The 23705-nt window shown below is 44.9% G+C and overlaps 1 long non-coding RNA gene across 1 annotated transcript; it reads left to right on the plus strand.

Annotated features, from left to right (window-relative positions):
- The first annotated feature begins 556 nt into the window (after window positions 1-556).
- Window positions 557-22256, plus strand: LOC107402241 (uncharacterized). Its single transcript, XR_006072771.2, has 3 exons — window positions 557-638; window positions 3036-3116; window positions 21899-22256. It is a non-coding gene; the product is annotated as an uncharacterized LOC107402241 (long non-coding RNA).
- Window positions 22257-23705: the final 1449 nt, after the last annotated feature.

The raw sequence follows: 23705 nt of genomic DNA on the forward strand, positions 1-23705 counted from the left end.
GTCTTGTTAAAAACAAAACAAAACAAAACAAAACAAAACAAGCAAACAACAACAAAAGATCACACTGAAGCCATTCATTCCAAAGTCTATTCAAAAAGCAAGAGCAAAAGGTCAAAATACTGTTCTATCATAATTATCGTTACTGTTCTAGTCACTCAGGAAATATCAAGGGGTTATGGGATTTATGAGCCAAGAACCATGGATGAAAATCAAAATACATAAACCACAGCAGCAGACATAGCCTGTAGCTTACTGTAGCTTTTTCTCATGTGGTAGTTTTTTCATCCAGTGTTATAGAACTTTGGTTTGTGAATTTATCCTCAGTGAGACTTCATAGGATCTCGCAAAGCCTGTGTTGATAGGCTTTCTGTAGCTTTCTGTAACAGTGACTTTACACTAATCAGTCTGGGCACAAGGGAGAATTACCAGCTCAAGACAGTTTGCAGTCTTCTTGGGCTGGAGATGTAGCCCAGTAGGAGAACCTTTACCTAGCATGTGAGAGACCATGAACTCAACCCTCAATAGTGTGTGTGTGTGTGTGGGAAGCAACCCAAGTAAGCAAACAAACAAATAAATAAAGCATTGCTTCTTTTCTTTTCCAGGAAAGGCTATAGAGACTAGCATTCCTGTTCCCCAAGGTAGGCAACTTGGGGATCCCTCCACCTCATGGGTAATCCGAATATGAATCCCAGCTGCTGTAGCACTTCATCATTATGGGGGTCTCTCATCTTCTGTTTCATGAGAGGCCTAAGTTAAGCATTAAGCTTCTTCTTTGGGTTCTCTCTTTTCTTTTTTATTTGTTTGCAAATTGTTTATGATTACCTTGTAGATTCTATTAACATGTTTAGTGCTTTGCTATATCAGACACAGCTTCCTTTGCTATTATAATATACATATTTCAGTTATTAACATATACTGGTTTCAATATGTTACTATTTCCAGTGAACTGTGAAAACCTGACTTCCATTTAATGCCCTTTATCTTTACCATATTTTAACACTAGTGTTGCTTCAAAATAAAACTCACCAAGAGCTATAATCCATTGCATGTAAGCCACAGTTTTATTCTTTCCTCTTTCAGAAAGCCTTGGGTTTCTGTCTTTAACCATTTCTTCTCTGTTTGAGGACCCTCCCTTGCATTCTTAAGAGACATTCTTCTAGTGATAAACTTCTACTTTCTTTACTTGGGGATCTTGACTTTTCCCTTTATTTCTGGAGGATGGTTTTGCTGGATATAACATTTATGGTTGGCAATTCTCTCCTTTTAGAACTTTTAAAAAAATGTTATGCCATTTCCTCTGGCCTCCATGATGAGAGAAATATGTTGTCATTCAACTTGTTTTCTCCTTTAGTTAATGTCACATTTTTCTCTGGCTTATTCCAAAATAGTTTTTCTGTAGTTATCTTCAAGAACTTTAAAAATCTCGTGTCTTGGTCTGGATTCTTGGATGTGGGGACTATGAGGGCCAGTGGGTGGGAGTACAAAGGCTTTCTGGGTTGAGCTCCCTGTCTTGACAGAGTTCTTCTTGCTGGTGTCCCCTGGACACCTGCTAGCTCCCACTTATTATGATCAACAAGACTTCTGTGATTATTTTGTAGTGCTCTCAAACATGTCTGGTGTTTGCTTTCATTTATTTGATCCAGGGGAGAAATGAGGTACCCAGCTACTTGGTTGGTAGCTAGGAGGTTGGAAATGCATTTATTAGGTTGGATGCAAGGTCAGGAGAGGCAACTTTTCTACCCCTTATCCAAGGACTAGTGAGGTCTCTAACTAGTCCTTCTTTCCAACATTCCAAATTCTTCTATCTGAGTTTATAGCTGTCTCTAGCTGGGCAGGCCAGGAAGGAGCAGGTCCACACAATCTTTCCCAGACTGTATGTCCTCTACTCATTTTCAAACTTGGGAATTTGAAATTCTCAATGATTTTATTACCTAATCAAATTAACAGTTTTTATTCATAATACTTTTTTAGTCTTTCCCATATAAAAATTGTGCACAGATTTAAAAATATTTCTATTTTCAGTTGGCATACTAGTTGTATACAGTATGATACTTCCACATCTATGTATTATATGTAATATTTATATGAAGATAATTGGCATATCTATATCTTCGACAAATGCTTTTCTTTATGTTGGGGAACATTGGAAATCCTCTTTACTGGATACTTCAAGATATTCACCAGCTTAGCACAGGTGTGAGTGTGCCAGCCTTCAAGTTGTGAGCATGGGAGGGTTCTCCCCACTTCTCATCTGTCTTGTGATGGCATGGGCGGGGGAATGATGCCTTCTGTCTACCCATCAGCACCTGAGGCAGGTGGGAGAGCTGGCCTTCTGGTCATAAGAGTGGGAGAACTATCTCTGACCCCCACTAGCTGCAACACTCGGGAGAGCAGGCCCTGCACCTCACCAGAGAAGCACAGTGGAGCCAACCTTGTTAGTGCAGGTGTGCGGGAGCCAGCCCCGAAGTTGTAAGTGTGGGAGAGCTGTTCCCATTTCACATTTGGCAGACCAATCCTACAGCTGCCAGGCTCAGACCCAAGGGATGTGACTTGGCCTACCCCATCATCCACCCCATCTATGATCTGCTGGAGCACATGAAGGGACCTGATCTGCAGACCCAAAGCTGAGGGATCTCCACAACACAGGGCAACACCAGGATATCCAAGAAGAGTCCTAGTGAGGGCCCAGCATTGATTGTGTAGTAGAAACCAGAGGCCTTGAACCAGACCAATGACTCTGCAAGGAACACTTGCAAGTAAAGATGCATGGACAAGGGTTCAAGGCGTGACTCACTGTGTCACACTGCAGCTTCCATGACCAGATTTTTAAGCTTTTCTCTTTTTTAAATTTTCTTTTTTCCCTCTTTTAAATTTTGTTTTATTTGGGGAGTTTGCGGGGGTGGAGGGCAGATGCAAAGGGATGGGGAAATGAATGGGATCAAGATACATGATCTACGTGTAAAAAACACATAGAATAAAAATATAAGAGATATTCAACGAGTTGTGGTGAGCCGTATTATCCTACTGTGTTCCAGATCACCGGGAAGCTATTTCCTCCTGCCAGCTGCACCTTTATCTGTCCCGTCCCTGTGACCCCCAACTCTTCTCAGAGACTGGTAAGCACATTCTGTTCTCCATGTCTTGAGATAAGCTCTGTAGATTCTTCATGTAAATGACAACATGTAATATCTGCCCTTCAGTCCCTGACTTTACTTAACATGGTGCCGCCCAGGCCCATCTGTGTTGCTACAGATGACAGGGTTTCTCTTTAAGGCTGCATAATATCCTACTGTGCACACATCCCACATTTTATTTATCAATTTGACAGTGGATCTATTATCAATCCCTTATCTATAATCAACTCAAGTTGATTATTTCTATGTAGATTTTGTATGATACATTATTGCTTCATAATGTATCACACGTGAATTTTTGTTGCCGCCACCCCACCCAACATTGATTCATTTAATAAGTTTTTTTCCTTCTCATGCTGGGGGCAGAATACAGGCTTCATACATCATCCTAGGTGAGAGCTCTACTCACTCCTAAGCCATGTCCCCAACCCGTAGATGTAACCATCTCTGTATTGGCTCTGTTTCTTATTTAATAAGACAGTTGGTTACATCTACACCAGCCTTAATAAAAAATATTTTTGAAAGATTTGAGGAATAGTTATGGTTGGGGAAATTATTCCATTAAGAGTGATTCTCTGAATGTCTCTCAATTCACTCCCTTCCATGGCCAAATCAGCTGGGGGAGACAGATGGGCTTCGAAAATACACATAGTTGGGAAGAAAAGATGACTCTGCCCAGTGGAAGAGAGTCGAGGGACAGTTCGGAGGGTGCAAACAAGAAGAGACAAACTTCTGCTAGTATTGCCAGGTCTGAGAGGGGTCACGGCTGGCTGGGCTGGCGGAAGGGTACCTGTGACAACTGTGTCAGTGACGGAGGAGGGCACAAAGGGGTGTCCGTGTCTGCAGGGCTTCCACAGCAACACCACCCATGCTCTAAGCAGAGGAGACCGGTTTCCTTAGAAATGATACCAAAAAAGGAAGGGAGTTCATGAGGAGTGGATTTGCCTTGGTGAGGAGCAAAGAAAATTCTAGAAAGCTGAAAATACAGCTTTATTTGGCGAAACTGAGACAAGTAGTGTTAGGCCATATTGAATAAATGGCTTGGAGGGAGAAACTATTCACAGTCGTTTTGAAGGTTACCCGGAGGAATTTTATGTTTTAGGACATAGTCATCAAAAACAAAACAAAACAAAAACAAAACCAAAAAACAAACAACAAACAAACAAAAAACAAAAACAAAAAAATCCCAAAACTTTCCCTGATTAAGTGATTTTCCCCATTAGATCCATCAGGTGGCCTTTTTTTTTTCTTCTGGCGAAATACCTGAAGGCTAAGAGAACAAGGAGGAGGAGGAGTTTTGTCTGGTGCCACCCACTACAGTGTGGAGAAGAGAAGGATTCACCTCTCACCCTCTGCTCTCTAGGTTGCCAGTGACACCACCACGTTCCAGCTTCTTGGAGTACAGAATCAGTCATCCTAACCTGCACCAAAAGGGCCTTAAATCTGTGACACTGTGAAAGAATGAATATGGTCAGATAATTCAGATGGGAATTTCAGACTTTGGGGACTGGATGGGAAGCTTGACGTAGAGGAGATAGCCTTTGGGAGAAAGAATCTGACTTTGAGTAGGCATTCAAGAGCGGTTTTGGAAATGTAGTGTTGAAGCAAGCTGTGAGGAATAGTTTCCATGCCTCTCCTGGAGGCTTGCATAGCGTTCTCTCACTCCACTCGTGAGAATCATCAGGACTAAATCTAAGCGCTTTCTCCTCCTCAATCCAGTGGCCAGCCCTGTGAGCCGCAGTGAGGGAGGAGGTAAACGAGGCCAGGTGTTTCACCCTGCATCTCTGTTGCTATGGTTTCTCCATTGACTGCACACTCTAGTCTCTCTAGACACCGTGCTCTGCTTCTCATCCTCACTGGTCCCTTTCCTACCACTGAAGCCTGTGTGTGGTAGCTGCCCAGCTGCTGTTGCTGACCTTGGTCTCTGGCTGCTCTGCATCTTGTATTGGCCACAGTGCTATAAGTAATCCCTTTGTAAAACCGCAGCCAATCAGCTGTGTGTGTGTGTGTGTGTGTGTGTGTGTGTGTGTGTGTGACTTAGTTTCCCCAGTCCGCTGACAGAATCACTTGTCTAAGTAGGTGATGTAAAGCATGTATGATATGCCCCTCTTTCTGAATTCAGAGAACTTTAAAGATGCTTCTTTAGGAAGGTAGGGTACAATGTTTTAAAAGGAAAACTGGCCAGTGCCTATGGGCAAAAACTTCCTTCTTAAAAAAATGTTTCTCAAGATGAATCTCAGCCATTGTTACCTCATTATCAAAAGTACAGAAATCAGACAACAAGCCAGCAATCAATTCTTGTTTTTATCCTCTCCTAAAAAAAATGTAACATTAGGCATCAGTAAGGCAAACTGCAAGACTCTTCTTCACACTGGGGAGTATGGAAAACTATAAGAGAAATGCTCCAGAACCAGGATCCTTGGGCTGTTGATACATGTGGTGCTGTGGGATGTTCTGTAGGTCCTGTGGGAGCCCATTCTCAGGTTCTTTGTGGCGTTACCCAGCAGGTCCGTATAGAGGATGATTAGGACCATGGGCCTGAGTGCAGGTGTTTGAGATGGTCTGCACTTGGCTGTGCTGGGGGATGGTCTGTATGTCAAGTTGCTCTGATTGGTTAATAAATAAAACCTGATTGGTCGTGGCTAGGCAGGAAAGATAGGTGGGACTAACAGAGAGGAGATATAAAAGGACAGAAAGGCAGAAGGAGACTCTGCAGCCGCCGCAATGACCAGAGAGGCTGCAGCCGCCGCCATGACCAGAGCCACTGCAGCCGCTGCCATGACCAGCAGCATGTGAAGACGCCAGTAAGCCACCAGCCACATGGCAAGGTATAGATGTATGGAAATGGATCAATTTAAGATAAAAGCACAGTTAGCAAGATAAGGACAGTTGGCAAGAGGCCTGCCACGGCCATACAGTTTGCAAGCAATATAAGTGTCTGTGTTTATTTGGTTGGGTCTGAGCGGCTGTGGGACTGGCGGGTGACAAAGATTTGTCCTGACTGTGGGCAAGGCAGGAAAATTCAAGCGACAATGTGGCCTAGAAAAACAGACTCTTAATTCTTTTGAGCCATCCTTTCCACATTGATAAAATATAGAGATTGGGCTACATCATTCTTAAATGATGTTTTAGCTGTAATAGGCTATATGATTATCAGGGGACAGAAGGAAGCTGAAGTGTAGTTTATGAATAAGGAAGAAAATGTCTATATCGTGAAGACTAGGGAGTGTGGTGTGTAGATGTGGAGTACTGGGGTGTGGTGTAGGGATGGGGTACTGGGGTGTGGTGTAGGGATGGGGTACTGGGGTGTGGTGTAGGGATGGGGTACTGGGGTGTGGTGTAGGGATGGGGTACTGGGGCATGGTGCAGGGATGGGGTACTGGGGTGTGCTTCAGGAATGGGGTGCTGGGGTGTGGTGCAGGGATGGGGTATTGGGGTGTGGTTCAGGGATGGGGTATTGGGGTGTGGTTCAGGGATGGGGTATTGGGGTGTGATTCAGGAATAGGGTGCTGGAGTGTGGTTCAGGGATGGGGTATTGGGGTGTGATTCAGGAATAGGGTGCTGGAGTGTGGTTCAGGGATGGGGTATTGGGGTGTGATTCAGGAATAGGGTGCTGGAGTGTGGTTCAGGGATGGGGTACTGGGGTGTGCTTCAGGAATGGGGTGCTGGGGTGTGGTTCAGGGATGGGGTGCTGGGGTGTGGTGCAGGGATGGGGTATTGGGGTGTCGTGCAGGGCTAGGAGGGATCAGAGAGTGTGATGTGCAGATGAAGAGGAATAGGGAGGATTCTTTCTTGGGTTAGTCTTAAATACAAAATGGAGGCAAGGAAAGGCACTGAAAAGTCAATTTTGAGGAACTAGAGAAATTCATGGTGTAACTTGGGATATTACTTGATGGTACAGAAGCAGAAAGTGATGACATCTCTCCATGGTGACAAGAATGCCAGTTCTAATTTCAGTTCATCCTGACACTAGAGTCAAGCAATACTTACTTAATGAACTGTGTGAACTTCTGAAAGGGAAAGTGTAGGGATAGAGACTCCAAGTTTGGGGGCGTGGCTCCCCCTAGCTAGTTGTGTAAATGTGACCCCTTTCTTTCTTCTTTATGTTCTTGAGTGAGGCTAAATGATACTTTATGACCTCTAAGGTCACTTCCACACTGGAGTCCTAGAAGCCTATAATTCAGGCTATGATCTCAGGTGGTTTAGAATTTTTCAGAAGGTAGGATACTGAGTCCTACAAAGCAAGAAGTGGTGATATAGGCTGAGACCAAGGAAAGGATGTGGAAGAAGGAGAAACAGTAGACACCATCATCCTCTTCCCAAGCTTTCTGTTATGGTCAAATGGTGTCTTGCTCCTCTTCCAAATTAGTTTGGAAGAATAGTGCCACATGCATTTCACTGTTCATTGTAGCTATTGACAAATAGTCAAGGATTTCTTTCTGTCCAGAACAGATGTAGCTTTTGTGGAACTTAAAGCATATATGAAAATATAAAATACAAAAAAATCTTAATTTATAAAGTTTATAAGGTCCATGATTGTGTAAACACATTGTTTGGGTCTCTTCTGGGGACTGTAGGGTGCCCCATGCACTTCACCAGTTTCCTAGAGGACTTTCATTCCAGTCTTCTGATAGAAGCCTGTGTTTCCATCTCTTCTAAAGTTATTCATGTCTGTCTAACTTGGGTTAGTACATGGACTATAATCAGAATTGATATCTGCTACATTGTGGTAAAAGACTTCTAAGCCTGGAGGGGCAGGAGGAAGGAAGAGAGGGGAATCTTGGTGTGTAAATCTGGTTGGTATGTAAAATGAATAAGAAATTCCTTAATAAAAAACAAACAAACAAAAAGACTTCTAAGCCTTTATGTGATGTGACACAACATTTCCACCTCGCCTGAGAACTGTGGAGGCAGCTCTCAGCATGAAGCTCCCACCACCTGGGTCCCCTGGACTACCAGAACGCTACGGTTATGGAAAATGCACGGTGAACAAAAAGCCATGTACAGTGTGAAACCAAGGGGACTTTGGGATTGTTTGTTACTGCAACATACTCTAACCAAACCTGACTGTAACAGTGAGTGCTGATGTGCTTTCACGGGTATAGTGGCAGATGAAACTCAGAAAGGCCAAGTGTCTTCAGGAAAGGTCAGTAGGTGGCCAGCCTGCAATGGAGCCCAGACGGCTTGGTGAATGTGGTTCAGTACTCATTTGCAAGGCATCTACATTACCCGATTTCTCCATTCTCTCTCTGTGTGATCCCTAGCGATGTCTAGATGTTTCCTGGAACAAATGCTTCACATCCTTTTGCACAGCCCAGCTGGGTCTCTGAAAGGAAATGTTACAATCAGACAGATGAAAATCCCCAGAGAAGGGTCTCAGGTTCTCTTTTCTGGAATTCAGATGAATTAGAAAAGTGTGCATTTTGAGTATAAAAGAAATACACCCACAAACACCTCATCTATTTCAGACTGTAAGCTATCCTTGCATATGGTATGTGGCCAACCACACCCTACCCCACAGAAAACTGAGTCTTGAGAGAAATTGCTTTAGTTTAAATTCTTAGTGACCACTAGACCCAAGCCAATGGGGTTGTTTTGACTGAGGGAAAAGAGGCACCTCAAAGAAAGACTCATTTCCCAGGAAGTGTAATACAAACCTCTAACTGCACTTCTGGCTCTAACACCAAGGGCATAATGGAGGGAAGGATTCCCATTGGTTGAAGATGCTTGATCCAGGGCACTGATGCAAACATCTCAGGACCCGTAGCAGCCGGAGATCTGGCAGGAGATTAATAGGCTTGAGATGAAATGAGACTCATCCGGAAAGTGAAGAAATATTGCCTGCAGAATTGCACTAGACAGCATTGACCTAGACAGCATTGCACTGGACAGAACTGCACTGGACAGGACTGCACTGGACAGGACTGCACTGGGCAGCGTTGTACCCAACGCAGTTGGTCCTGTCACCCATCTGCCCTGTCTTTGAGTCAGGAGGACGTTGTCAGATTGGAATTGGCATGCTAGAGAAGCTATGAGACAGTGCAGACCTTCTCTTTGTGAGAGTTGAATCCTGTGAACTCTCTGGGGCACTTTGGACTCTGCTACCCACAGGTAAGAACTTCAGAGTTAAGTATTCTACTAGAAGGACTTTTTCTGTTGGCTTAGGCTCCCCATCCCCATATGCACTTCTCCGTCTCTCTCTATTTCCTGTTTTTTTCATTTATTTTGATGCCCCCAAAGCCTATCACTTCATGAGACTTTCCAGACTCCGTCTCCTTAAAGTACGGTTCAGAGAAACTCACAGAATATGAAGCACAAGCTAGACCAAGAGGCAAACCTCAGGAAAATTGGATATTTTTTCCTTTTCACTACATCTTTCTCCTCAAAATAAGTAAATTCCAAGTCCAAATCATTAATAATACCCCACTATCCAGAATAGTGAGGGAAAATACAGTGTTTTGTTAGAAGGAGGCAGTTATATAGACTTCAAGTAGATTGTCAATGCCTGGCTCATTACAATACAGGGAAAGTATTTAAAAGTCTGGGGGTGTGCTTCTGGCATTTCAGAAGGTCCATCATGGGCTGGTGGGTTCATTAACTTGTTATGTTCTGAGTGATTCTCATTATTTAGGACACCAACTGGGTGAATATAGGAGGCTGAGCTGAGCCTTTGCTGACACGTGGACCCCCTGGGGGGAATTTATATATATAATCTGTCTGATGTAAGCTTGATTTCTTTGACATTTCTCTCTTTCACAAGAATAAAAGGCTGAGAAAAAGCGTCTGTTTATTTTAGCTTTACTTTTGTTTGGGTTCTGAGAAGCAGGAGGCTTGTAATCCTCTGGCTTCTTACCATCTTTCCAGCGATTTCCCATCTATGATTTCATCTCTCTTTCTAGCATCCTAGGTAGCTAGAAAGGGACAGTTAGCATCAGCCTCATTCCTGCAAGCAGAACGCTTGTCATACGTGAAGTGGATTCTATTTTGCCTCCCAAGCTAGAACTCCCCTGTGTCTCCATCCATTGCTCTGCATCAGGAACTCAGGGGTACAGAATCTTTTCCCAGTGTGCACCCCACCTATTTAATGTTTGGGCCAATAGCTGCAATCTCGAGGGCCCTTCTCTAAAGAGGCAACTTGGTACAAGAGAAACATTTATTCAGAAGCTGGGAAATTGAATCTCACATCCAAGCTTCACCTAAAACTTCTTAGCCTTTTGCCAGGAGCCATATATTCCGATTCCCCTGAGCCCAGCTTCCCTCCTGTAAAATGCCTTAGTCATCTTACCTGTAAAATGCCTTAGTCATCTTACCCTGCCATCTGTGTGAATATCTAGTGAGGAATGACTGCAGCTGTTGGCAGGGAAGACTTGCAGGGCTATGTGGCTGGGAGAGGTGTTCCTTTCCTTGTCTTTTGGTCCTACTGGTAAGGTTTCCTTTAGAGTGTTGGGTGCTGGGAGGGAGGTGTTTTGAGATTTGCCTGAAGTTTAGGAGTTTGGAAGTACCTAGTTGTCCACAAATGGCACATCTGTGAACTCAAACCAACAGAAGGTCAAGCGCATGTCTAAGTAGCAGGTTGGTGAGGTATGTAGGTCAGACCGGGGTAGACGCATTGGAAGCTCGCACCCTCACTCCTCTGGCCCACTCTCCCTCTGCAGATGGCCCTTTAAAGGCACCTCTGCTCACCCTCATCACCTTGCCTTTCTGATTTTAACATCAGCCTTCTTTTGAAGAGCTCTGAGCAATGAAGGAAGTGGAGTCTATCTATGCTGCCCATGACAGCAACTGATAGCCACAAACAGATATTGAATACTTGAAATGTGGCTGGTCTGACAGAGGTGCTGAATTGTTAATTTAATTTAATCTGCATTAATTTAAATAGCCACCTGTGGGCACATGGACCAGAATCCTTCTTTTCATTAAGTTTCAGTATGCGGAACACTGTTCAATTGCTTCTGTGTTATTATTATTTTGAAGCAAGGCCATATGGCTAAAGATGGGTTTTGGCATGTGGTTGGGGACATGGGAGGGGAGAGAAGAGGAAGCTTGCCAGCAAGGCCAGCTTGGTGGCTCTCAGGAGACCTCTAAGGGAACATCTGGCTCTGTCTTCAGGTCCAGAAACAGGGTTTTTCAGGGCCTGGAGAGTCAAATTGATCTTCTGAGGTGGGAGCTCTTTAATCAAGCTCCCCAAATGGATGCAGTCAACCAGAAAGCTAACATGTCAGTGTGCAGGGAGTCTGGGAAGCCTCTGCCTGCTAGGCACTGGGTGAAGGAAGGAAATCCGAGGTCTAACATAGAGATAGTTTGACGAGTGTGCATGCATCTGGAGCAAGTAACATGAAATCACTCAGATGGTTGATGGGTATGCGGTCACTGCACAAAAGACCTTACATGTCCTGGGAGGGAGGCAGCTCTGTTCCTGACGGTAGCCTTCCCTGCTCCGAGAGTGCTTTGGTAGTTATCAGCAGTTTTGTTTCATTTCACTTTGTTTTATATTTACATTTTAAATAGGGTCTTGCCACACAGCTTAGGCTGGCCTTGAACTCATGATCCTCTGGCTTCAGTCTTCCCAGTGCTAGGGTTACAGGCATGTACCACCAAAGGCTGGCTATAGCGGCAGGTTTACTCAACACCACTTCGTTTTCTGAGTTTCCATGGTTGTTTTAGCTCACTTGCGCTGCTCTAACCGAATGCTATTGTCTGAGAACCTATAAACTGAAAGCTTCCCCTAGAGTCAATATAGAACCAGGAGTCCAGCCTCTGCTTCATAGACAGCTATGCTTTTAGAATTACGTCCACATCTGGTGACAAGAATAAAGTGCTCTCAGGGGACTTAAAATAAGGGTGCATGGGTCTTCTCCCTCACATAACCTCACATGCTCCACCTCCCAATACCATCACACACAGAATCAAGTTTCAGTGTTAATTTAGGGGACAGTTGGCAAACATTCAAGCTGTTGTACATACTGATGCATTCTTTATTTGTATCACACATATAGCCAGATTCCTGGCTTTCACTGCACACTTGTAGGGGAATGTATTTCTTTAAAACTACTTAGCCTGAACAGCCCTGAATGGGTGTTACATTTTTGTTGTTTCCAGATCCTTGGTGGCCCAAAATACTGACTGCTTCCATTGCCTGTGAGCACTGTATATTGGTTAGATATTGATAACCGTGGTGTGATTGACCCTTGACAGGTATTTTGGCATAAAGATTGATCATTGAAATGCTTATTGGGGCCACACAATAACACGATGAGGGACCCAAGGTGGCCTGGTTGCCGTGACACACCTGGTAACAGGTAGTGTGGAGCAGACTGGGGGTGGACATGCTAGAATGGAAGCCCAGACACACTAGATCTTCTTGAGAAAGGAAAAGTGAGTGGATATTACGGTGAAGTCTGCTGCTGTTGGATCATGAAGTGTCTCCCGAAAGTACGTGTTTAATGGTCTGGTCTTGGGCCTGTGACACTATTAGGAGGTGGTGGAACCTTTAGGAGATTGGGCGTAGTAGAAGGAAGTCAGGTCACTGGGATGTGCCCTTGAGCAGGATGTTGGGACACTTGTGGGAGCCTGTTCTGGGGTTCCTCGTGGCTTTACCCAGCAGGTCCGAATAGAGGATGATCAGGACCACAGGCCTGAGTACAGGTGTCTGAGATGGTCTGCACTTGGCTGTGCTGGGGGAGGAGGTCTTTTGCTCCACCCCTTGGCGTCTCTATAAAAACCCTGGACCAGAGACAGTCCGGGCCCGTTGGAATAGGTTCCAGGCCCTCTCGAGGCTATCCTTTATTTTCTATCTGTTTATCTCCGCAAGATTCTCCGCTATAAACCCTTCTATCTAATATTTCCTGCTGATCGCACTCAAGAAAACTCGGGGAAGCTGTGGGGGTGGTGGGTAAACGCCCCACAGACACTGACTCCTCCTCCTCTTCTTCCTCTTTCTCCTCCTCCACTTCTTCTTTTTCATCTTTTCCTCCTCTTCCTTCTCCTCCATTTCCCTCTTTCTCCTCCTCTTTCTCCTTTCCCTTCTTCCCGGCCACCCTGAAGTGAGCAGCTTTGCTCCACCACACACTCCCTGCTATGATATGCTACCTTGCCACAGGCTCCTGAATAATGAGACGGACTACATATGGTTGACTCTGAAACCACAAGTCAGAGCAAACCATTTTTCCTTTTAAGTTGATTATCTCAAGTATTTTATCACAAGGATGGAAAACTAATACATCTACTAATTTTTCAAACATGGAAACTGATTTCGTTAAAATGTGGTCCTGGGACTGGAGATTGTACTTCAGTGGTAGAGTGTCTAACATGAGAAAGGCCCTCGGTTCAGTCCTTTGCATTGCAAGAAAAAAATAATATGACATGAGCAGTGTGATATAAACCTACCAAAATATACCAATAAGTTGTATTTAACTCATGAACTAAGGTTTAACATTTCTGGTTATCACGGGAGACTCCAGCCTGTTCCTTTGGGTTCTTGTTAAAAATAACTCACAGATGTTGGGGAAGGCACATCCCTCTTTCTGCTCAGACTCTGAATTAAGTGTCAGTGAGACGATGCCTTAAGATTTCCTCTTGCTTGATATCAGTGTCCCAGGACTGACATAACCAAGTGCCTTAAGAAATAAAATTGAGCCGGGCGGTGGTGGCGCACGCCTTTAATCCCAGCACTCAGGAGGCAGAGCCAGGTGGATCTCTGTGAGTTCGAGGCCAGCCTGGGCTACCAAGTGAGTCCCAGGAAAGGCGCAAAGCTACACAGAGAAACCCTGTCTCGAAAAACCAAAAAAAAAAAAAAAAAAAGAAATAAAATTGTGTTTTCTCACAGTTGTGAAGTCTGAAAAAAGCCCCAGATCAAGATTTTAGCTGCTTTGGTCTTCTGAGATCACTTTCTTTGTTTTGTAGATGGCTACTTCTGCTGTGCCTACACAGAGCTTTTTGTGAATAGGCATCCAGATATTTATTCTCCTCATCCCTCTCCTCTACTTCATTCTTTTAAAAAATTATCCCTATTTTTAAAAGGTTCTATTAGTTCTTTGAGAGTTTTGTACATGCTTTGATCATACTCACCTCCCCCAACTCTTCCCAGATCCACCCCTCCCTTCTCTACCCACTCAACTTTGTATTCTTAAACAAAACAAAACAAAAAACATTAAGACCAATCTGTGCTGCCTAAATATTCCTGCATGTATGGTCTTTTACTGGCGTGTGGTTGACTTTTTTAAAAACAATTAAAAAAAAATGTTTCTTCCTTTCCCAGTAGCTAACAATTGCCAATAGCTCTACAGCCAGGGGTGGATTTCATGCTCAACTCCCGTTTCCATGCTGGGGTCTGGTCTGACTTGGGCTTGCACTGGTCAAGTGTATGCTATCACAACTGCTACGTGTTCAGCTGCCCGTTGTGCTGGAAGATGCTGTTCCCTTGTAGCCATCCACAGTGTCGGACTCTTACACTCTTCCCACCCCTCTTCTGCACTGACCCCCAAGCTTTGGGAGGAGGGGATGCAGTATACACATTCCATTTAGGACTGAGCTTCTACAGAATCTTATTCTCTGCACCTTGGCCAGTTGTGAGTCTCCGTGTTAATCACCATCTAATGTAAATAGTAATTTCCCAGACGAGGGTTGAGAGGTGCATGAATTGATGGATATAGTGATAAATCATTAGTAGTTGATGTCTGTATATGTAGTAGGTTCTGCCCTGGTGTTCATGACCTGTCTATCCATAGGTTCTTGGCCTAATAATAGTGTCAGGTATGAGTACATCTGTGGACTAGGACTTAAATCCAATCAGAAAGTGGTTGGTTACTCCCATTCTATTTGTGCCACTATTGAACCAGTGGGCTGGTCTTGTCAAGTCATTCGTTGTTGTAGTTTGCAAGTATACCTGGGCATGGTTGGTGATTACTTTTCTCCTCTGGTAGCATGTGCAGCACCTTGCAGCATGATGAAATCTAGTCAGCAGGGATGAAGCTTCTAGGTCAGTACCAGTTTGATCTCTCCATGTCCTATGACTCGAGCATAACCAAAGGCAATGGCAATAGCCTATAATGTTCTGACACTGGGCTTTTTATTTGTTGTCTTCTGGTATCTATTAAGGGCATTGTTGCCCCATTATAGGGTACATTTTCTCATTTTGTGTGTGTGTGTGTGTGTGTGTGTGTGTGTGTGTGTGTGTGTGTATGCATGCACACACGTGCATGTGCATGTAAGTGCATGGATACATGTGTGTAGAGGCAAGAGGTGAACATAGGGCATCTTCCTTGCTCACTCTGCATCTTATCTTTTGAGAAAGGGTATCTCACTGAACATGGTGTTCTCTAATTGGCTAGACTGGCTTGTCAGTGAGCTATGGGGATCTGTCTGAATTCACCCTCGCACTATGGTTGTTTGTAATACCTTCTCTCTGTGTCAACATGTGGCCCTTTGTGCACAGGTATCCCAGATATCTCTTCCTAGTCTCCTCTCCTCCTCCTCTTTTTAAGAGATATCCAGTCATTTATTTTTTTAAATTATGGATGTGCACAAAGACATGCAGCCTTTCTCTGTGGGTTCTGGGAGTCTGAACTCAGGTCCTGATGCTTACATAGTAAGCAGTTTACCCAGTGAAACTTCTCTCTAGTCTCTTCTTCCTCTTCATAGAGGAGCACCGTTTATATGGATTAAACCCCACCCACTCTTATAACTTCATTTAACCCTACTTATTTCCTTAAAGCAGTTATTTAGGGATTAGGATTTCAGCATTTGCGTCTCCCAGGGGAGAAATCCAGTCTGTAGAATCTTCTTGCAATCTGCACTTTGTCAACAGGTCACAGAGCAAGACCATTACTCCAACCTGGCTGTCTTCCCCTTGCCCCTCGGGGTCCTCCCTCTACCTTATTTCATCGTACGCTGTGCTTGGTCTGTGGTCTCTGTGGACAGGACCATTGAACTTCTCTGCCTTCTGCCTTTGATTAGGCTTGGCTCATAAGGAGTCTAACAATAGACTGAGTGGGGGTAGGGCTTGGAAGAGGTTGTCATGGGCTGGCCATGTCCCCTCTGTCAAGGTCACATCTCTTGTCCTCCAGCCTCTGTCACCAGGTTCCCTATCTGGCCCTTGGTGGTAATACTTCCATGATTACTGACCACAGGACCTAGCATCAACCCCAGGACTTCCTTACTCCCGACCACATTTGTGAGAAGAGTCTCTTTATTACACTAGCCTCAGATCACCCAGCCTGTAGGTGTGGAACCTTGACTGGCATTGCCACAGTAAGAAGTCCCATTGATGGGTCATTCTGCTCACCTTCTCCTTCGCAGCCTCGCTCTCCTCACTCAGTTTCTAGACAGCTCTGCCTTGGCCTGAGGCTTGGCTGCCTTCCCTCAGTCCACACACTTTCTTCCTGAGGTCAACCACATCACGACTCCAGCTTTCTGAATGCCCTTGCCATCATCCACCGCAGCCTCTTTCTCAGAAGAAAGAGCTGGTTGGAAAACGCAGTCCTCTGCGGCCGCTATTGCAGTCGGGTGAAAGGTCCCCTATGTGCTTGTAGATTTGGAATACTGGTCCCCACTGGCGTCACTATAAGGTTGTGGAACTGTTTAGGAGGCTTCTTGCTATAGGAAGAGAAGGGGCCCTGGATGTGAGCTTTGGGTCGGGAGAGCCCAGCCCACTTCCTGTTGATCTCTGCTTCTGTTCCACCAGCATGTGACGAGGTCCCAGCTGTACGCTCCTGATGCTCTGGAGCTTCCTGCCTCCATGCCTTCTCCTCCACAATGGCTATATCCCTTCAAACTATGAGTCCAGAACAGACCCTTCCCTCTTAAGTTGCCCTTTGTCAGGTTTTTGGTCATCGTAACAAGAAAAGTAACTGCCTGGACAAAGAGATGGCAGTGGTTTGAATACCTATACCAAGCAGGCAGGCGTTTTTCCAAAGATGAAAGGATATTAGGATGGCTTTGGCCAGTTTCTTCTCATGTTCAAAGACCTCTGTGGGCACAGCAGGGTCCATTCTTTATCCACAATGTTTATACTGACCCCACCACCCCCTTAGAGTGATGTTTCACAGAAGATTCAGACGTAGTCCTGGCTATCAATACCTATGGAAATTGATGCATGGGTCCAAGTCGGTAATGCGTTCAACATCCAGAGAGAGTAAGGGAGACAGACACTTGCATGATAATGTAGTACGAGGTGGGGCACATGAAGAAGGCACTGTAAGAGCCTGTCAGCAGCAGGCATTGGTGGTGGCACAGGGAGGTATTTAAAAATGAGAGAGTGGGATCAGGCTGCCTGGCTTGGAGTCATAGTTCACTTCTTAGTGCTTCTTCTGTGTCAACCTGGGTGCTCTGTTTCTTAAGCGTTTGCTTTCTCAGCTGCTAAATGTAGGCAGTGATAAATGACATGTGATTTGCTTTGTCCAGTACCTGGCCTATCCTGGGTGCTTAATTCTAGCTTTGGGGATTTAACCTACGGTCTCATGCATGGTAGCAAGTGCTATACCTCTGAGCCCTTTTAAATTTATTTTTAACTCTTTGTTTTGAAATGGGTTCTTTGTGATGGTTGCCTGTGTGTGTGTGTGTGTGTGTGTGTGTGTGTGTGTGTGTGTGTGTGTGTGAAAGTGTGGAGGTCAGAGATTCATCTTGGCTATCACCCCTCAGCAGCTGTCCACCTTGTCTTGAGTTAGGTTCTCTCTCTGGGATCTGTGGCTTACAGACTGGCGTAGTCTGGCTGGTCAGCGAGCACCAAGGATCTGTCTTTCTCCACTTCCCTTGACTGGACTCAGGCCCTCATGCTCGCAGGCCGAGCGTTTTACTGAGTAAACTACCCCTCCATCCCCCGTCAACAAATCTTGATTGTCATTTTGGCAGGACCCAGAATCACTTAAGAGACAAACTTTGGGGCACATCTGTGAGGAGGTTTCTAGATTAGTTAGCGGAGATAGGAAACCTTACCCTGGGTGTGGGTGGCATCATGCCATGGGATGAGACTTAGAACCAGTAAACAGAAAGTGAGGTGAGTACCAGCAGTAATCTTTCTTTGCTTCTCCTAAAAATACTTATTTTGTTTATGGGTATTTTTTCTTCATGTATGTCTGTTGCCCACAGTGCATGCCTGGTTTCTGATGAGGCCGGTAGGCATCGGATTTCCTGGAACTAGAGTTACAGATTGTTGTGAGCCAGCATCTGGGTGCTGGGATTGAACCCAGGTCCTCTGGAAGAGCAGCCAGTGCTCTTGACTTCTGAGCCACCTCCCTACCTCCTCTCTCTGCTTCTTGACTGGGGAGTCAGTGTGACTGGCCACCTCCTGCTCCAGCCTCAATGCCAAATGAACTAAATCACCTCCAATGAGCCACAGTAAACCTTTCCCTTCTCCAGTTGATTTTGCTGTTGTGTTTGTTTTTGTTTCCCACTGACAAGAAAAGGGACTTGCCCAGGCTGGCCTTGAACTCAGTGTAGTCAAGGAAAACCTTGAACTTCTCACTTTCCTAGTTGAGCCACTTCAGTAAATGAGACCACAGGCCTGGGCCACCAGGCCCTTGCATAACTTGTAATTTAGCAAAGACTACGCAAAGGAATAGGGTTTGGGGAGACTTGAATAATGGGGCCAGTTTATAGGGGGAGATAGATATTCTAGAACATACATAAACATAGAAAAAGGCTCAAAATAAGCATGATAGAAACTGTTAACCTAGCATTTACAAGGGGGCTATTTATTAGGAAAAACTTCAGGGAAAGTTTCAGGTAAAGCCATATCACTGAATACCAAATGAAGTGCCTGTAGATATTTTATAGACATTGAAGAGTCACTAAAAGGTGGTGGTGGGGCTGGAGAGGTGACTCAACCCTTAAGAGCACTGGCTACTATTCCAGAGGACTCAGGTTCTATTCCCAGCACCCACAAGGTGGCCCACAACTGTCTACAACTTCTGTCTCAGAGGATCAAATGCTCTATTCTGGCTTCCTTGGGCACCAGGCATGCATTTGGCACACAAACATGCACACAGGCAAAACACCTATACACATAAAAATAAATGTTTTGAGGCAGGGTCTTTCTATGTAGCTCTAACTGTCCTGGAACTCTCTATGTAGACCAGGCTGGCCTTGTACTCATAGAGATTCACCTGCTTCTGCCTCCCAAGTGCTGAAATTAAAGGCGTGCACCACCATACCTGGCCCAAAATAAATAAAATCAGAGAGAGAGAGAGAGAGAGAGAGAGAGAGAGAGAGAGAGAGAGAGAGAGATATGAGGGAATTGGGGGTGGATTTGGGAGGAATTATGAAAAGGAGTGGAGGGTAATAAAACACGATCAAAATTTATTGTATTTGTGTACATGCTTCTCAAATAATTCATAAAAATATATATTAAAAAATAAGGAGAGTCAGATGTGGTAGAGGGATGCCTTTAAACCCAGCACTTAGGAGGTTGGGGTAGGCAGATCTTTGTCAGTTTGAGGCCAGCCTGGTCTCCATAGAGAATTCCAGGCCAGCCAGGGCTACATAGTGAGACCCTGCCTCAAAACAAAACAAAGCAAACCAAACCCCCTAAAGCCCAAGGGGGCTAGACAGACGACTCAACAGTTAAGAGTGCTTACTGTTCTCCCGGAGACCCCAAGTTCAACTGGGGTCTCCTGCTCCTGAGGGAGCTGATGCCCTCTTTGGCGTCCAAGAGAACCTGCACTCAAGCGTGTACACACACACACACACACACACACACACACACACACACACACACAGACACACCCCCATACACTTTAAAAATAAATAAATCTAAAAAAAACCCAAATGAACAAACAAAACAAACGTGATGATTTAAGCAGGACTATGTATATTTAGATAAAATTTAGCAAATTTTCACTCAGAAGTTTCTCTCCATTTTTCCCTTCCTTTTATTTTATTTTATTTTATTTTATTATTTTATTTATTTGAGATAGTTTCAAATGCTATGGCCCCGGGTGACTGGGGATTCACAATCTAGTTCACTCTAGCCTCAGTCTGCATTGACCCTCCAGCTTCAGTCTCCCGAGTGCTGGGACTACAAGTCTGAGTCGCCACGCCCTGCTTGTCTGGAGCTTTCTGTCAACTGTGCTGACGGTGGATCGAAAGGTGGCCAAGGGAAGTGTGAGGCTCCGTGTGTTGTCTTTGGGGTAGTCATAAGACCTGCCTGATGAGAAACTTGACACGTGTCAAGCTCTCGACGTCACGCGGAACCAGCTTGGCAGAAGGCAGCTCAGGCGAAAATGATATGCCGAGCCACTCAAGTCAGATGGCCACGCCTGACTGCCTTCAGAAATGAGGAGCAGGCTCCCAGTCCTGGAACCAACTGTAACGGAGCAGCAGGAACACTGTACATTTCTGATTTTAACGTGTAGTTTTTTTCAGGAGCAAAATTACAGAGCCTACCTGTATTGCCACCAGTGGTGTTGGCATAGAGGTGTCAAGATCCACGTCTTGGTGATGGTGGGTGGGGCACAGGGTATACATATGCCGGCTTTGACGTGGGTAGCCACACAGAGCATGTGGTAGGAACTTGAGCAGCTGATGTCTGTCGTCAAAGAGCACATCCCCATGCTCGTTCAGCCCCCCTCGCAGTTCCTGCCCCGTGCTGGCGAAGATGCCTGCTAACATTTACTCAGTGTTTTTTTAGATAGTGCCTTGGCTGGCATTTTCACTCGTGGGAGCTAGCTGTCCCAAATGTAGCAAGAGAGTGCCCCAAACCCACATACCAGACCGAGGAAGATGCAGAGAAAGGCTAGATGGTCACCTGGGAAACCAAGGGTAGTTAAGGAATGTAGTAAGGATGGAGTCTATGAGTTCCTATCCTCACCTCTGGGGAGAATCTAAGGCCCCTTCTGTGATCTGTTAAAGGTGTGTTGTCCCTCTTGAGGGTGGAGGTGCTAGAGGTGTACACTGGAGGTAAGAGAGCTTAACAGGGGTCTTTGGTGAGAAAGGCTGAGTATGCATACCCTCATTTCACACAGATGATTGGAAAGGCTTGTAGAAACTTCAAAATATTTTGGTCAAAAGAGAAGGAAAAATTAACTTCTCACTAAGAGGAATCCAAACCACATTTTTTTTGGTGAACATCAATACGACCTTTCTAACCATTGATAATTTTCTCTTTTCATTTTCCTAGTTACAGGATCAAGATAAATAGGCTCCAAGGTGGTGAAGGGAGAGAGCAAAATAAATTCTGTGTTTCATTAAATTGGAGGGCATTAAACTGCCTTTGCTAGGGCAGTTAAAAGCTATAATTAGGAAAACCCATGTGGGCTTTGGATGCCAAACATTTGCTATATCTCAGGTTCTAAACTATCCCTTTGGTGGGGAGAGATTTTTCTGGAACCCTAATGTTATAACAATGCAAGGAAAGAACACCGAAGTGTTTAGGGTGAGACCAGGGCTGAGAACCAACATAGGGTGGCCAGCCTGGCTCTGTACACACTGTGTGCAGGAAAAGAAGGGAAGCTTCTGAGGCGGCTCTGGGAAATCCATGAAAACATGCAAACTGTAGGTTTCATGGATGCATTTTTACAGAGAGCAGTTGATAGCTTTCAAAATATTCCCAAAATGTCTAGGAACATCTCTGCTGTAAGAGCCAAAAGCATCCAATCATACCTCATATTTACGTTTATGAGATATAAACAAATAGCCCATTCTAATATGTGATTTAAGAGAATTCAAATTAATATTCATGTTATGTATTTTATCAAAGCGTTCTAACTTTGTAGGAAATATTTCTAATAAACAAAAAAGTGTTGTTCTTTTCCATTGAACCTATTCCTCAGGGGAGCCTAGAAGGTGGAGACAGCGTCGAGAAGCCGGGCGATGCCTGACAAGGGCTTCTGACACGATGAGATGATTGCTTACCTGCCTGGCATCCAGGAATGCTCCCTGCATAAGACCGTCACATTCCTGTGTCAATGCTGCCTGCCACACTGTGTCCCCATCTATCACCAGTTGTGGCCCACTAACCAGGCTGAGACAGGAGATCTGGGAAGTGGGGTCAGCAGAGCTACAGACTGACCTTTCAGTGGCTAAATGCATTATTCAGATTGATGAGAATAAGAACTGGGACTCTACTGGATTATTAAAGAACTGGAACTCTACTGGATTGTTAAAGCCCGAAGCTTCAACTGGAGGAATGATAGGTAAGCGCATATAAAATTCTCTTTCTGCACCCCGATCTTCTATATTTCCTGACTCTTCATATGCAATGATTTAAAGAGCAGAGTGAATGAGAGAGTGTGAGGTGTGTGGCCACATCATCCATGGAGAACATTTGATTCCTCTCAAGTGTCTTCGACAGCTCAGCGAGCTGACAACCTAGAAAATATGTGCTGTTATTTTGGTAAGAGCGGAAGAATAAGTACAGTTTTATGTCGGAGTTTTCCATGAAAAGACCTAAGCTCAGGAAAACAAAAGGAAGTGATCCATGGGCTGTGATCTGTGGTATCCCAGAAGGTTCTAGGTACCTAGGAAGATGGGGGTTCCAGAAGCAAGGAGGATGACAGGGAACAGCCTGTTCAGTGCCAATGTCTTATCTTAGGGCAGAAGCAGAGGCAAATATGAGCTAAGGCAGTGTTGGTCTGGAAAGAACCCAGACTTGTGAGACAAATGGCTCTGAGGCTTCAGATCCAGGCAGAGAGGCTGAGATGCCACACATTCCCATCCTCAAAGGGCAGCCATGAGTTCAGTGCCTATTTCCATGTGTGGGCTCCAAGTGTTAGGGTGGACAGGGACCATGGAGGCATTCTGGACAAGCTCTGTAGACTCACAAGCATGTTGCAAACCAGGACTGGAGCAGGCCATTCCTGCCTGTGTGCAGTAGATTTACCCACCATCTCCTTATTTTCTGTTTCCATGCTGACTCAGGAGTAAGGCCGGGAGCTGCCCATGACTTTCAGAATTCCCAAGAAAAGACCTAAAAACACTTATTCTTTTTGCCCAGGTTCATTCTTGCGGCTAGAATGTCAGTGGGTGTGAAATTGGCTCTGTTTCATGGTCACTTTGGTAGCTATGGAAACTCTGCCATTATGGCAATAAAGCAGACCTAAAGCATGTGCTGAGAAGTGTGATGTCATTTAACATCCCAGCATCCCCCTGTGGTGAGAACTGTAACTCTCCTTGCTTATGTATGAGGGAATCTGTGAAAGAGATGTTAGGGAACTTGCCTCCTTCACACTGACAGTAGGTGACAGAGCTGGAACTCAAACCTAGGCTGTAGCTAGAGTTTTCCTGCCTTGCCCACCCACAGTCAGGACAAATCTCTGTCACCCGCCAGCCCCACAGCCACTCAGACCCAACCAAGTAAACATAGAGACTTATATTGCTTACAAACTATATGGCCATGGCAGGCTTCTTGCTAACTGTTCTTATAGCTTAAATTAATCCATTTCTACAAATCTATACCTTGCCACGTGGCTCGTGGCTTACTGGCATCTTCACATGCCACTTGTCCTGGCGGGTGGCTGGCAGTGACTCCTTCTGCCTTCCTGTTCTTTTATTTCTCCTCTCTGTTAGTCCCGCCTATACTTCCTGCCTAGCCACGGCCAATCAGGTTTTATTTATTGACCAATCAGAGCAACTTGACAT

This window comes from Peromyscus maniculatus, chromosome 5 (genome assembly GCF_049852395.1).
Source record: "Peromyscus maniculatus bairdii isolate BWxNUB_F1_BW_parent chromosome 5, HU_Pman_BW_mat_3.1, whole genome shotgun sequence".
Taxonomy (NCBI): Eukaryota; Metazoa; Chordata; class Mammalia; order Rodentia; family Cricetidae; genus Peromyscus; species Peromyscus maniculatus.